Source organism: Mirounga leonina, unplaced genomic scaffold, assembly GCF_011800145.1.
Source record: "Mirounga leonina isolate KUSES-001 unplaced genomic scaffold, KU_Mleo_1.0 Mir_108, whole genome shotgun sequence".
Lineage (NCBI taxonomy): Eukaryota > Metazoa > Chordata > Mammalia > Carnivora > Phocidae > Mirounga > Mirounga leonina.
Window position 1 is genome coordinate 289,681 of NW_023270237.1, and position 16,693 is coordinate 306,373.

Sequence of the window (16,693 nt, forward strand, 5' to 3'; positions counted from 1 at the left end):
GCAGACGCTTAACACCTGAGCCACACAGGCACCCCTAGAAGTAATTTTTTAAAAGTATAGTTCAATTGCAGGCAAACATGAAAGATACCAAAGATCTTGTTTATCTCCACCTTTCCCAGTGGAATCAGGTGCAACTGGAACCTTAATAGTTTCAACAAAGATAGAGTCAAAGGCAGCTTCCTGTTCATCCAAAGAATCAGTAGGTGTGGCTTCTTTAATTAGTGTTGTATTGGTAAAAGATTGTTGCTGCTTAGAAATTTTGCTGGACTCCACTGCTTTTCCACCTCTTTTACCAAGAATTTAGACATAATTAGCAGGTATAAGTCTTGTTTGACCATCAAGACTAGCCGGAAGCCAGCCACACACTTTGGGTTGCTGTTCTTTGAGAGCTAAGTTTAGCATATCACCAGCGTGGAAAGAAATTTCTTCTTCAGATACAGCAGCAAAATCAGCTATATGGTCATCCTCACATTTGCCCAGTTTGTGTTGTCTGTTACTTCATCGTTATGGGTAGACAGCAGTTTCCAGATGAGGTAAGGACCACCACCAAGGATAAGAGCAAAAAACAAGGGACGCCTGGGTGGCTCAGTCGGTTAAGCGGCTGCCTTCGGCCTGGGTCATGATCCCAGGGTCCTGGGATCGAGTCCCACATCAGGCTCCTTGCTCAGCAGGGAGCCTGCTTCTCCCTCTCTCTCCTTCTGCTTGTGCTCTCTCTGTCAAATAAATAAAATCTTTAAAAAAAAAAAAAAAGAGCAAAAAACAAGAATATTGGCCAAGATTTTGCTGAGTTAGCTGCTCTGTCCTTATCACCAAGGCAAGCCACAGTTTTTCACTTTCTGCCCAAAGGTCCTCATTCTCAGAGCCTCTTAAACTATCATCCACTGCACTGTCTCTAAAGATACCTTATAGACCTAACTAAGGCAAAAGCTGAAAAAACCTTTATGAAATGTATTTTTAATCGGGAAAAGTGATTTGCTACATCCAATACAGCCCTGAAACTTATAGACAGCTGAAAAGGTAGCATCCATCATCATACCGACAGAGGCAAATGCATGCACGATACTCACCCCTGCTGCTTTCTTCAGCTTGTTGAACAAATCTACTAGGTGGCAGATCATCTACACAGGGACGGTTATAGCCCAACCCATTATATCCATAACTATAAGGGCTATAGCTTCCAGAAAATGAATGTCCATAAGTACCATATCCTGAAGAAAATGAGCTATAAGCAGGTCTGAAAGTACTTACATTGCTGCTTCCTGTCTGCTGGGATGGCCTTGGAAGAATAGGTGGGGGCACTCTGGTAAGTGTTGGTTGGCCAGGGCTCGTCAGTAAAGTAGGACCCAAATCAGCAGATTGCAAAGTGGGGCCAGGTCCTAGTCCTGGCCTGGCCCCAGGAACTCAGCGGGTCTCCCAGGGTTTCCGGGGGAGGGTGGGGGGTGTGGGGAGGCAGCGGCTGGGAAGCCATCTCCTCTGCCTCTGCTCAGCTCCCAGGCCATGCTCTCTAAGGTTCTATTTAAATTACTTGTTTATACTGGAAATTTTGTGCATTGAATTGGGTGGGATTAAGTGATGAGAGGAGGGGTCCAAATTTGTTTATTAATCCTTCAGAAATTGTTGAAGCATTATGAGCATTTGCTACCAATTTTGGATTTTTTTTCCTCAGTCACCAGTAGAACAGGTCCTCAGTAGTTGTGTAACTAAGGTGAACAAGAATTTTACTGGTGGCAGGTACTTAGTTTTACTGGTGGTAGAAGCCAGTAGTTTTTTTTTTGTTTGTGTTTTATGCTTTTTGAGGCCAGTATTTTTTACCATTTGGGAATTTATGCCTTGACTACAAAAGTACTTAGGTGAGGGTAGTGGAGATTTGTTAAAGGCATAGAAATTTTCTCTTAATTTTGACATTAACAACATATGATTATGTGTAAACTTAGTATCAGATATAAGTTAGACCTAAACAACTCAGGATATTTACCCAAAGCTATCTCCTCACCCTCAGTCTTTACTTTTGCAAAGCTCCTACTTGTCTACTGTAATAAGAGCCTGAATGACAATTTGAATGGATGGTGAGATATGTCACAACATTTAGCCATTACTATTATTGACAGGGTTATCTTGGATTCAGAAGGGAAGTGTCCCTCTTTTTCAATGGAAAATGGGAATTGATTGTTGATGAAGTTTGTTGCTGAATATTAAGAACAAAAAAATGTACATGAAGAAAATAATTAGAACTAGCCATTGCTCTCTATAAAAACCAAATGATGAAAAAAAGTTTGAAAATGGTGAGATGAAGCCTTCCCTTTTCCTTTTCCAAAATTCATTAAAGTGGCTAAAGAAATGCAAAACAAGTAGACAAATATAGCAATATTAGAAAACAAGAAACCGTGCCATCAATAGAGCAGTAATTTCTAGGTATTTTTGGAAGATAGGGGATGGGTAGGGATTAATAGGAGTTCACTGGTGCCAATGTAAACAAACCACGTAAGGTGAGTGAAAAACATCGAGGTCTCACCAGTACTGAGTAGTGGGGGCTGGTAACAACGTTATCCCTTAAGGTTGTTGGAGAGAAATTGGGGTTGGGTGGAGCAGAAGGGGAGTCAGAATGGACAGGCTAGAGTTTGTTTCTCCTTATTTTGCCTCAGCTAACGAAAGTAGAATGATATGATACTGTATGGTGGGCTCTATCCAAACTATGTGCTATGATTCTTAACCCTTACTCAAAAGAATCAACCCTAGAGCTTTTAAACATGCAGATACCTAAAGTCAAAATCTGGAGGGTAGAACTAAGCATTGGCTTTTATAAGTTCTCTTGGTAAAATAACGTGCAGCTGGGGTTGAGAACTGTTTGGTGGGAGTAGTACTGTAGTGTGGCTTCCCAACCTGGTAGTAGGGGCTGGTATTACTCTGAGTGGGTTATAGGCAGGGTAATTATAGTCCATTATCCAAGCTGGGAGGTTTTTTGAAAAAGCAGGAATTAGTAGTCATACCTGGACAATAAGCAACCTGGAGCATATGGTTACTCTAGTTATGAGTGTGCTTACGTATTCCTTTCACCTCTGTGTAGTTAGGCTTTTGCTTGGAAGAACCAGAGTCAGGAGCTGCTTCTGTTTACTCCAGTATGCCTTGTGAATAAAACCACTTTTTGAATGCCATGATTTGAAAAAGGCCGATAAATACTGTTTCTAGCTAACCCCAGGCTACTTTTAACACATATAGTAAGATGTGAATTTCCTGTGAAAGAGATAGGACCTCTGCTGGTGTGGAATCCCCAAATTAAACCTTGGCCAGTAGGCTTAATGCTGTTTGAATCATGGAATCAAGCTGAGGACTGTTTTCCCTTTATGCCATGTATAGTCAGACATATTTGCTTTCTGTTCAAGGCATATGGAGCGTTCTTCAGGTTAGGCAATATGTTAGGTCATAAAACAAGCCTCAGTAAATTTAAAAAGATTAAAATCATGCAAAATAATCACAATGAAAAAATAAGGAAATTGGGGAAATACATAAATATGTGGAATTTAAACATTCGTTCCTAAATAACCAATGTGTCAAAAATAAATCACAAGAGAAATAGAAAATACATTGGAATGAATGAAAATGAAGACAATGGAAGGGCTTTGTGTGCGGCGGGGAATGGGAGGAAAAAAAAAAAAAAAGAAAAAAGAAAATGAAGACAATGTACCATAAGGGAATACAGCTAAAGCAATGCTTCAGAGGGATAATATGTATAGCTTCTACTGCCTACATTATAGAAGAGCACAAATCAACAACCTAACCTTTCACCTTAAGACTGGAAAAAGAACAAACTAAGCCCAAAGCAAGTGGATGGAATGAAATAAGATTTAGAGCAGAAAATAAAGTAGATAATAGAAAAACAATAGAGAAAAATCAATGAAACCAAAAGGTGGTTATTTGAACTGATCAACAAAATTGACAAACTTGTCTGGATCAACCTATGAAAAAAGATTGAAACTACTAGAATCTGAAATGAAAGAGGGAACTTTACTAATGACTGTATAGAAATAAAAAGGATTATAAAGAAATACTAAGAGCAATTTTATGCCAACAAATCAAATGGACAAATTTCTAGAAAGAAAACTACTAAAGTAGTAGTATAACTGATAATTCAGAAGGAAGTGAAGGTATTTTCTAAAATTGGTTGGTTGAGAAAAATATTTTTAAGTGTCTTTTAAAGTTATTCAGCAGTAGAAGAGCTAAAATTATAAAATTGGAGGAAAGGAGTGATTAAAATTTTCATCTTTTACTTATATGTAAATAAAAGAGGTAAAATTGTTATTTAGAGCTATAACCAAAACTGAAACCTGAAAAGTGGAGTGGCTAGCCTGAGGGATAGAAACGAAGGTGGGAGGGTAGGAAGTGAGACTTCTCTTACCCTTCCGATGTTTTGATTTCTAGATATTACTTAAATAATTTTTTTAAAGATTTTATTTATTTGAGAGAGTGTGAGCAACCACAAGCAGGGACTGGGGAGGGGCAAAGGGAAAGGGAGAAGCAGACTCCCTGCTGAGCAGGCTCCATCCCAGGACCCTGAGATCAGGACCTCAGCTAATTTTTTTTTTTTTTTTAAGATTTTATTTATTTCACACAGAGAGAATACCCGAGCAGAGGGGAGGGGCAGAGGGAGAGGGAGAAGCAGAGTCCCCACTGAGCAGGGAGCCCAGATGTGGGGCTCAATCCCAGGACCCTGAGATCATGACCTGAGCTGAAGGCAGATGCTCAACCGACTGAGCCACCCAGGTGCCCCTTAAGTAATTTTTAAGTGCAGAACTGAAATATGCACAGATATTTTGAGGAAAGGAAAAGAACACTATGAACAAGATTTCATATTCCCAGAGCTCTTAAGAGGTTGGCCAGGATTCAAACACTTTTTGATCTGACTCTTAACCGTTATATTGTACTGTCTTCCATTTTAGTTAATTATTGAATACTTACTGTTACAGGTATTGTAAGCACTCTATATGAACTTACTTAGTCTTTAATACAACCTGATGAGGTAGGTACTATCATTTTCATTTTTTGCAGATGAGAAAAACTGAGTTACCAGACATTGAGTAACTTTCTTAAGAAGTGGCAGAACCACAGTTTGAATCTAGATACTGGGATAAGAGCCCTCGCTCTTAGTTACCGTATCATTTTGAAATCTGAAGAACAAAATTTCAAGAAGCCAATAATTAGTTTAAATAAAACTACAAAATTTCAAAACACAAGTATGCTTATCTGTTATTCCAGAACTCACTTTTAATATTTTATATCCCGAAGGAATCTACAATTTTCTCTTTTACCATATGAATATGTTTCTCTTTGAGCTCACCCTTGCGATATTCACAAGTCTGCATGTACACTTATGACTGATTCCTTAAAATGGTGGCAGGAAAAAAAGGTGGTGCATTTAGGGAATAGACAGGAGAATGGTGTGGCTGGAGTGCACCAGATAACCTGGAGAATATGAGACATGGTCTGTGGAAGGGAGGTCAAAGATACATCTGAGATGCTGACAGTTGACCATCCAGCTATCAGAAGATATAGGAGGAATTCATATTTGAAGGAATGTTCATATTTTAAGTTGATGCACTTTTGAAATTTAAATCTCACTTTTTTGGTTGATGCATTTTAAGCTTTACTGAGATATAGTCTACATATTATATAATTTAAAGCATACAACTGAGGTTTTTATTTAGTATATCACAGAGTTATGCAACTATCACAATCTAATTTTAGAATGTTTTCATCACTCCCAAAAGAAACCCTGTCCATCCCCTACCCTCAGCCCTAGGCTACCACAACCATTAATTTACTTTGTGTATTTGTCTATTCCGAACATTTCATATAAATGAAATTATGAAATATGTAGCCTTTGTGACAGGCTTCTTTCACTCAGCATAGTATTTTCAAGATTCATCCCTGTTTTGGCTTGTATAAATACTTCATTCCTATGGCCAAATAACATTCCCTTGCATAGGTATACCACATTTTATCTATTCATTAATCAACTGACACATTTAGACTATTACGAATAACACTTTGGGGTTATTATGAGTAACACTATTATGACATTTGTGTATAAATTGTTGTGCGGATGTTTGCTTTTCTTGAGTATATACCTAGGAAATGCTGGGTCATTTGATACCTATTTTTAACCCCATCAAGAACTCCAGACTGTTATCCAAAGTGGTTGTACCACTTTACATTTCCACCAGCAACGTAGAAGGGTTCTAATTTCTCCCTATCCCTGCTAACACTTTTTTCTTTTTTTAAAATTGAGATTTAATTGACATATAATATTACATTATTTTCAGGTGTACAACATAATGATTTGTTATTTGTGTACATTGCAAAATGGTCACCACAATAAGTCCAGTTAACATCTGTCATCATACATAGTTACAAAGATTTTTTTCTTGTGATATGAAGATCTGTTCTCAGCAACTTTCAGTATGCAATACAGTATTATTAACTATAGTCACCATGCTGCACATTACATCCCTAGGGCTTATTTATTTTATAAGTAGAAGTTTTTACCTTTTACCTACTTTGCCTACCCCCACCCCCACCCAATCTGTTCTTTTTATAATACTTATTTGTGATGTTAACTTGTGTTTGCATAATGACTAATGATATTGAGCATTTTTTTCATGTGTTTACTAGGCATTTGTATATCTTCTTTAGAGAAATGTCTATCCTTGTGTTGTTAACTTGTGTTTGCATAATGACTAATGATATTGAGCATTTTTTTCATGTGTTTACTAGGCATTTGTATATCTTCTTTAGAGAAATGTCTATTCAGATCTTTTGCCCTATATAAAATTGGGTTAGTTATCTTTTTATTATGAAGAGTATATAGTCTAGATACAGATCCCTTGTAAGATACATGAATTGCAAATATTTTCTCCCATTCTGGGAGTTGTCTTTTTACTTCATTGGTGATATCATTTTGCAGCACAAGTTTTAATTTTGATGATGCCCAGTTTATTTTTTCTTTTGTTTCTTATGCGTTTGGTGTCATATCTAAGAAACAATTGCCAAATCCAAGTTTGTGAAGATTTACCCCCATATATTTCCTTCTAAGTGTTTTATAGTTTGGCTCTTACATTTAGATATATAATCCCATTCTGCATGTGGATATCTGTTGTTCTAGCACTATTTGTTGAAAGGACAACATTGGGTTGTCTTGATATCCTTGTGAAAAATCAATTGACCATAGATACATATGTTTATTTTTGAAGTCTCAGTTCTGTTAGATTGATCTGTATGTCTGTCTTTATGGCAGTACCATACTGTCTTAATTACTATAGCTTTGTAGTAAGTTTTATAACAGTGATCTGTGAATACTTCAACTTCGTTCAGCTTTTTCAAGATTGTTTTGGCTATTCTGGATCCTCTTGCATTTCCATGTGAATTTTAAGATCAGTTTGTCAATTTATGTGAAGTAGTCAGCTGGGATTCTGATAGAGATTGCACTGAATCTATGGTAAAATTGGTGCCTTTTGGTATTTCCATTGTTTTGTCTTATCAGTGACATCTTCATATTAACTTGCATTTGGCAGATATGTAAGTTTGCTCTTGATGCATTTTGGAGCATGATTATGGGTTAACCTAACAATGAAGTGGCTACAATGCAGCCAGACAGAGGAAACAGCACATCCAAAGGCCTTATATAGGATGGCGAGAATGAGGTTGATTAAAGAGATATTTAAGAGGTTGAATTCATAGGACTTGATAATTGATGGTATATGAGAGATAAGGCAGAAAAAGATATCAAAGATTATTCCCAAGTTTCTTTGGGCAACCAAGATGGGGAATACTGAAGGATCTGTTTCCTTCAACTTGGCCATTTCTCTGCTAGATCTGTGGGTTTCTTGCCTCTCTAGGCTATCGTTTTTCAGAGTTAAAGAGGCAAGACAAGGCCAGGATTTAGATTGTAGGCATATACACAAAAATGGTGAAACTGGGAGGATTGAGAGTTGCTACATTGGATAGAGTCAAGGGTTAATTTGTATAGAGATAATCATAGTGTTGTGACTTTGTTAAATTAACATTTGTTAAGTATAGCTCTGGGCTGTCAGATGATAAGCCTGGAGAGTTCAACAAAAGACTCTAAGAGAAAGTGAAATAGAGAAGTTTATTACTCACAGGTCCCAGAGGAGGTACTCTGCATGCCTAGAGGGGCCATGCAGGGAGGTCATGGCCGAGTGCAGGTAGAGAGAGAGCGTGGCAGGATCTGGGCATATACTTCTATTAGGGTACTTGGATGGAGTGCTTTGGGGTTCCTAGGCTAAGTTCAGATTGGTTAACTCAAACCAGAAAAGGGTAGATTTTGGTAAAATTCTGGGAGTCTTGGCACACAAGGGGAAGGTCCTAGGAGGTGGAGGAGAATGCTTATTGCAAGAGTGGTTGAGGGAGTCATATCAGGAATTTATATTTACTTGTGATTCTGTGGGCTGTTAACTCTCGAGGGCAAGAGCTTAAGGTAGGGGCTAATGTCAGCTTGAGGCCACTTGGCCACACCAAAAGGTTGCTGAGGCAGTAGTTGAGCTAACTCTTAATACAGAGGTCTGAATGTGCATCTAAGGAAATCTGAGAGTACACCTAAGGAGACTGTACTACTGGGGACAGACAGGTGATATATCAGTACTGTGAGTGAGGATATAGGATCTGAGATGTCACTATAGGCAAAGGCTAGGTTGTAGTATCTAAAATTGGGGTTCAATTGACAATAAGTGTGAAGAACTTTTTTGCGGGAACCAGAATCAGGTTCTAGAACAAAGAAAGAGGAACAAAGAACAGCATCCACCCAGAGTCTGAAGTTCATCAAAACCAGTCTTTAACAAATTAAAGAATCATCTGCAAAACATGTAATGCAAATTTCTGGGTGTCTCAGTAGATCAACAAGAAGCTCAAATGATTCTGCCACAAATGGAATATTGATCATACTTTGAAAAACACTGATGAAATTATCAAAAAGATTAACTTAATGATCAATCAGTAGGCTACTAGGAGATATATCCTTTCTTTAGATCTAAGACAGATCTTAATATTATTATGAATGGAGATTGGGGTTATCTACCAGGAGTAGAGCCCTACTAGATCTTTGGCCAGTCTGTGTGATCATTCTTTAAACAAGTGGCTCTTGACCTGGTGGGGATAGGAGGGAGGGCTGGCATTTTGCCCCTCAGAATATTTGGCCTTTTTTGTCAGGAGGCATTTTGATGGGGCAATACTATATAGGCAGTTAATGTATAGAAGACAAAACTGCTGCTAAACATACAATATGCAGGATATTCCCCACAACAAAGAATTGTCTGGTCCCAAGTGTCAATCTTGCTGCTATTGAGAAAACCTGCTCTAAATCCTGGACTAACATAAGATCTTGGAATAAAGAGAGTATTGCTAGCAAGATTTAAGAGGCACAGCTAAGGTAGTTCTAATTCATTTTTTTTGGAAGTTGCTATTATTAGCAATATCCACACAACCACCAAAAGAAATACTAAGCTTTATGGGGGAAGAGAAGGATTAAGGGGAAAGGTATACAAAGACACAGGAAAGCCTCAGGAACAACTCTTACCTCTGTTTCATGAAGACTGATTCATGATGATGGCTATTTGCACGGCCTCGGAGGTCCTTGTAAAAATGACCAGTAAGGAGAGCTTGTATTCGCATAGCACTTCAGTTCACAAAACATTTGTACGTTCCTGAGCTTATTCTTTGGCTTGGGAGGTAACCAACATGGCCGCTGTAACAAATTGCCACTCTGTGACTTAAAACAACAGAAATTTATTCCCTAATAGTATTGGGATCCATCTGAAATCGATGGTTCAGCAGGGTTGTAATTCCTCCAAAGGCTGAAGGGGAGAATCTGTTCTTTGCTTTTTCCAGCTTCTGGTAGCTGTTGGCATTCTTTGACTTGTGGTGGTTTTATCTCTCTGCTGTGTCTTCTTATCACCTTTTCTTCTATGTACGTGTCTCAAAACTCCCTCTGCCTTTCCCTCACAGGCACACATGTGATGTGCATTTTAGGTCCACTCAGATAACCTGAGATAAGGTTCTCCTCTCAAGATACTTAACTTAATCACATCTATTACCATGTAAGGTGATATTCACAGGTTCTAGGGGTTAGGATGTGAGCATTTTCTTCTGGAGTCGGTACCATTCGGCCCACTGCACAAGGTAATGATGACCCTCATTTTACATTATTTTACTAGGTCACTTGGTTAATGAATTGTGGAATTTGGCCTTCGAGGTTAAATGCTAGTCCCATCTTTTAACACTGTACTATAAATCATAACAAGAAATAAGAGAGAGAAGAAGACACAGCTAAGGCAGAAAATGAGAATAGAGGAGAATAGGGAAGTAGAAAACAGTTAAATTGCAGACTTGAATTTTGGGACAGTAAGCAAAAAGAAATACTGCTATGAAAAAAAGGCTAATAGATGAGCCCAGGGGCAAAGGTCAGTTAATGTATAATTGAATTACTACCACCTGGGGTTTTTCTTTTTCACCATACCTGCTGAGGTTTAGTGTTCCAGGCCTGGAATTATCTACAGGTGAGATAATGTCATTTACTTATAATAGTTGGCACAGTGCCTAGCAAATAATAGCATTTCATCATTGCAAAGCACCATAGTTATCAGCCATAGTACCGGTTAACATTTTTGTGCTCAAGTTCTATAAGGACTATTGATTTGGTATTTTTCTAAACCTTGCAAACCATTACTTGCCAGACAACTAACACTCTCAGGTAAGTGGTAAACAATGCAGCTTTCATTTTTTCCTGCTCCTTGTCCAGTCTTATCCTATTGAGAGAGACTACTGTTTTTAGACTACAGCTATTGTCAATTTTGGCTACACACTAGAATAATCTGGGGAACTCTAAAAACCGTGTGACATTCTTGCACCAATTAAAGGCCAATTAAAGAGCAACCTCTAGGAATGGGATCTGAGAGAAGGGATACACAAACATTTTACTTTTATTTTTTAATTGTCACATTTTAAAATTAATATATATAGAATTTTATAATTTTAAAAAGTTGTAAAGTATTAAATTTCTAGCATATCATAAATACTGATTTAAAAATATAAAAGTCACATCATTTCTTTAAATGTATATAATGGGGGCTAAAAACCCTAGTGTAACATGATAACTTCATTATCACTGGGAAATTTCCTATTATTCCTTTCCATTCCATACCCTCCATAGAATTTCATCCTATTAATGTAACATAGTCTCATCCTTAAATGTCTTTTATTACTCTATCATAACTGAATGGAGCAAACATATGGATATAAATTTGGATTGGGCTTTTAAATGTCCTGTGTCCATAGGCTTTAAGTACTTAAATCCGGATTGTGGGATCGTTATAATTACTTTTAGAACACAATTAATAAATGCAACATTAATATATTAATAATAAACTGAATATGATATATAAATATATATTTTTTTGAGCTCATGATTTATTTTGATAAAATGAACACTGAACAGATAATCTGATGGGTATAGGAGGACTTTGCTTATTTGGCATCTTTGCAGTTATTGAAGCTTAAAAGCCAAATCTTTTATTTTATTTTTAATATTTTAAATTTTTTTATTTATGAAGTTTTTATTTTAATTCCAGTATAGTTAACATACAGTGTTATATTAGTTTCAGGTGTACAAAATCGTGATACAACCATTCCATACAACACCTCGTGCTCATCAGGACAAGTGTATTCCTTAATCCCCATCACCTATTTCACCCAACCCCCCACCTCTCCCTCTGGTGACTATCAGTTTGTTCTCTAGTCAAGAGTCTGTTTCTTGATTTGTCTTTTTTTTTCTTTGCTCATTTGCTTTGCTTCTTGAATTCCACATATGAGTGAGATCATATAGTATTTTTCTCTGACTCATTTTACTTAGCATTATACTGTCTAGCTCCATCCATGTTGCAAATAGCAAGATTTCATTCTTTTTAATGGCTGAATAATATTACATTGTGTGAATATGGATATATATATGATGTGGAGTTGGAGAGGATGTGGAGAAAAAGGAACCCTTGTGCATGTTGGTGGGAATGCAAGCTGGTGCAGCCACAGTGGAAAATAGTATGGAGGCTCCTCAAAAAATTGAAACTAGAATTACCCTATGATCCAGCAATTGCACTACTGGGTATTTACCCAAAGAATACAAAAACACTAATTCAAAGGGATACATGCACCCCTATGTTTATTGCAGTGTTATTTATGATAGCTAAGAAATTATGGAAGCAGCCCAAGTGTCCATCGATACATGAATGGATAAAGATCCAAGATTTCATTCTTTTATGGCTGAACGATATTCCATTGTATATATTACCACCTCTTCATTCATCATCTAGTTTATTTTTGTTTTCGTTTCCCTTGCCTCAGGAGATATATCTAGAAAAATATTGTTAAACTTGATGTTAGAGACATTACTGCCTGTGCTATCTTCAAGGATTTTTATGGTTTCAGGTCTCACATTTATGTCTTTAATTTAAATTTATTTTTGTGTATGATGTAAGAAAGTGGCTCAGTTTCATTCTTTTGCATGTAGCTGTCCAGTTTTCCCAACAACATTTGTTGAAGAGACTTTTTCCCATTGCATATTCTTTCCTCCTTTGTCAAAGTTTAACTGACCATATAATTGTGGATTCATTTCTGGGTTTTCTGTTCTGTTGCATTCATCTATATGTCTGTTTTTGTGCTAGTACCGTAGTGTTTTGTTCCCTACAGCTTTGTAATATAGCTTGAAGTCCGGAATTGTGACATTTCCAGCTTTGCTTTTCTTTTTCAAGATTGCTTTGGCTATTCAGGGTCTTTTGTGGTTCCAGACAAATTTTAGGATTGTTTGTTCTAGTTCTGTGAAAAATGCTGTTGGTATTTTGATAGGGATTGCATTAAATGTGTGGATTGCTTTGGTTAGCATAGACATTTTAAAATTATTTGTTCTTCCAATCCATGAGCATGGAATGTCTTTCCATTTCCTTGTGTCTTCAATTTCTTTCAAATGTTTTAGTTTTCAAAGTGTAGGTCTTTCATCTCTTTGGTTAAGAGTCTCATGCTCTACTGACTGAGCTAGCCGGGCGCCTACATCTCTTTGGTTAAGTATATTCCTGGGTACTTTGTTATTTTTGGCGTAATTATAAATGAGATTGTATTTTAAATTTCTCTTTCTGTTGTTTCATTATTTGTGTATAGAAATCAACATTTGGGACATGTTCCTCTGTATCCTCATTTTGTCTAACGTTCTGTGTCTGTTTCTGTGTGTTAGGACGATCAGCTCTGTCTCCTACACTGGAGAGTAGTGGCCTTTTGAAGATGAGGTCCTGTGTGCCCTGCTGTGTAGGATCTCATGTTCATCAGAACCTGGTGCTTTCGGAAGATCGCCTGTGTGTGTTGCACATGCCCTGCTATTATGGCTAAGCTGCTTTTTCCTTCAGTGCAGTTATCTGTAATGGTTTCCCTGTGGTGTTATGGGCCAGTCTGGGGACTCCTTGGGCTTGAGTTGAGTCGTACCAGGTGTTTGCCCAAGATGCAGGGCATTTTCCCTATGTTGTACCCTGAGAAGCTTTCACTGGTGGGTGGAGCCTATAGACAGACCAGTTGTCTGCCTCCAGCCCACTGCTGAGGCCTCTATCTGACAGGTGTGTGTGTGGTTTTCTTTCCCTCTCTCTGAGGCAGGAGTCACTTTGGAGCGGTGCTGGCCACTGTAGGCGCTGCTTGCACGCTGCCAGACCTGCCGCATTGCCCTGTATGGGCTCTGGCCGAGAGCATCTTGGAGAGGGTGGTTCCCCGGATGCACAGGGCAGGGCTGGGGTTGCGGGTGGGGTGGTGATGCCAGCAAGCTTTGTGGGCCATGGCCGGGGCCCTGCAGCACTGGCGCTGAAGGGGCCATTAGTCTCCACAGAAGCACAGTGCAGGCAGCAGACTGGCAGGGTGGCGGTGCTGGTGATCTTTGCGCTCCTGGTTCCTCTGGGGAAGGGGCCCTGCCACAGTGGACTGAGGCTGGGTGGCAGGGCAGGGTGGCAGTGTTAGGAAGTTAGGTAGGGGGTGCCTGGGTGGCTCAGTAGGTTAGGCGACTGCCTTCGGCTCAGGTCATGATCCTGGAGTCCCTGGATCGAGTCCCGCATCGGGCTCCCTGCTCGGCGAGGAACCTGCTTCTCCCTCTGACCCTCCCCCTTCTCATGTGCTCTCTCTCATTCTCACTCTCTCAAATAAATAAATAAATCTTTAAAAAAAAAAAAAGTTAGGTAGGGGACAGGGAGAGGGAAATGGCGCCTGTCAGTTCCTTTGTTCCTGGAGGACTTCCTCAGTGATTTCTGCGCCTCCAGACACTCTCTGAGTAAGTGACTCTCCCGCCCCTATGCCCCAGGCACCTTTCAAATCGCTGCTTCTGTGCTGTATCTCTAGGGACTGTTTGTTGTACTGTCTCTTTAAGGGTGGGGACTCAGTTTCCTCTCATCCTCCTTGCTCTCCCAGATCTGAACCAGCTGATTTTTTTTTTATTTTTTTTATTTCAGGGTTTAAGTCCCACTGGTTGTAAGAACTCACTTCCATGCCTGCAGTTTTCCCCCTCCCCCACCTGCCACAGACCGCCCTGTGACACCATTTAGCTCCTGACCATCCATGTTTCTGTCCTTCCTACCCTTTTCAGTGTGGCCTCCTCTCTATATTTAGTTGTGGAGCTTATTCTGCCAGTTTTCTGGTCATTTTCTGAGTTATTTATACTGCTGTGAGTGTTCTCTAGTTTTATCTGTGGGATAAGGTGAGTCTAGGTCATCCTATTCCGCCATCTTCCCTGGAAGTCAATAAGGTATATTTATACATTGGAATGCACAGCAATAAAAAGGAATGAGAAATACTTATATATGCATTAGCGTGGATGAATTTGAAAAGCATCGTGTTGGGGTGCCTCGGTGACTTAGTCAGTTGAGCATCTGACTCTTGGTTTTGGCTCAAGTCATGATCTCAGGGTTGTGAGATCAAGCCCTGCTTTGGGCTCTGCACTCAGCATGGAGTCTGCTTGAGATTCTCTTTCTCCTTCTCCCTCTGCCCCTTCCTCTAAAATAAATAAATAAAATCTTAAAAAAAAAAAAAAAAGGAAAGTGTCACGTTAAGCCAGACATAAAATAGTATATACTGTATGATTCCATTTATATAAAAATTGTAGAAAATGCAAACCAATTTATAGTGACACAAAGCTGACTGGTAGCTGACTGGGGCTAGCAGTGAAGAGAGGGATGGACTGCAAAGCATTATAGGGAAACTCATAGGGATAATGGAAATATTCTCTAACTTGCATGTGGTGGTGAGTACACAGGTGTAATTTATTAAAATTCATTGACTTGTACAGTTTATATATCAATATAGTTGATAAAATATGTTTTAAGTTTTTATAAATATTAAAAAGTAAAATCTTATTGGGAATATACAGAAGAATAAATCTCTACTCAAAGTAATAAAAGTCTGTTCTCTCATTTTTGAACCAAAGCTAATAGGGCTGTTGTAGATTCATCCCTGTCCCCCGTATATGACCTATTCTATCCCTAACGCATCTCATTCCATCCACTTCTCACCTACCAGACCATATGTCCATTTCTTGGACATGCTTCTCTCCATAACTTCCTTTAAGTCTTTCTTCAAATATCATCTTTTTAATGAAGACCATTCTGAACACTCTTTAAAATGGCAACCTATATCTCCCTCACTATACTCTGGTCTCTTCTACTCTACTCTTTTTCTTTATTCTGTAGACCTTAACATCTTCTAAGTATATAATTTACTCATTATGTTTAGTGTTTATTGCCATTTAGGATGTAAACTCCATGAGGGCAGAAATTTTGTTTTGTTCTCTGTTGTACCTAGAACTGTGCCTGGAATATACTCAGCACTCATTAAATGTTGAATAAGATGAATGAAAGTGGATTTAAAACTGAAGACTTTCCAAGTTAGTGTATATTTGAGTCAACAAGATCCCTCATTAAACATTTTAAACCCTTCTAGGGATTTTTATAAGGGTACCCTGTCAGACACAAAAGCAAAAACAAAAAAACTTACAATTCAAGGAGGTCGATTCAGTGATTTTTGAGACAAAACTAGCAGGTTATAAATACTATGGAATTCAAGAGTACTAAGTGTAGTCACTGGTGAACTAACTCCAGTCATGATATAGGGTCTTGAATATGAGGCAGAATTCTTTAAAGCTTAGCACTCACTCTTCTTCCTTACAATGAGAATGCCAGACTTAGGAGGAAAAACAAATTTGAGGGAAAGTTAATTTAGGATGGTTGTATAGATGTATTCACTTGCCCAACCTGAAGTATAGAACCATTATCTGGGGGAACAAAACTCTTACATCCTCTAAATAGATGGTTCTTTACATAAACTGAAAGAGTAGACCAGATGTAAAGAAGTAGGAGACAACTGTGAAGCAGGAAGGGTAGGGGAAGGATGTTTACCTCCCCATGGGGATTCTGTTACATTCCCTTCCTTGTATAACATGACAGATTTATGTTTTCAGTCACATCACTGAAATCTAGTTTCTCAGAGCCTCTATCATTTCTAAATCAGAAGAATGTCTACTTTTGATACAAAAGTGTCAAAGCTTAAGTAGATTTTTATACTACATATATTAAGCACCCAAACCCAACAAATGGAAGTAGAAAGTCAGAACTGAGTC

The 16,693-nt window shown here is 38.4% G+C and overlaps 1 pseudogene; it reads right to left on the minus strand.

The window, feature by feature from the left end:
- Positions 1 to 48: 48 nt before the first annotated feature.
- On the minus strand, positions 49 to 9,678 carry LOC118019325 (annotated as a pseudogene).
- Between the last annotated feature and the right edge of the window lie 7,015 nt (positions 9,679 to 16,693).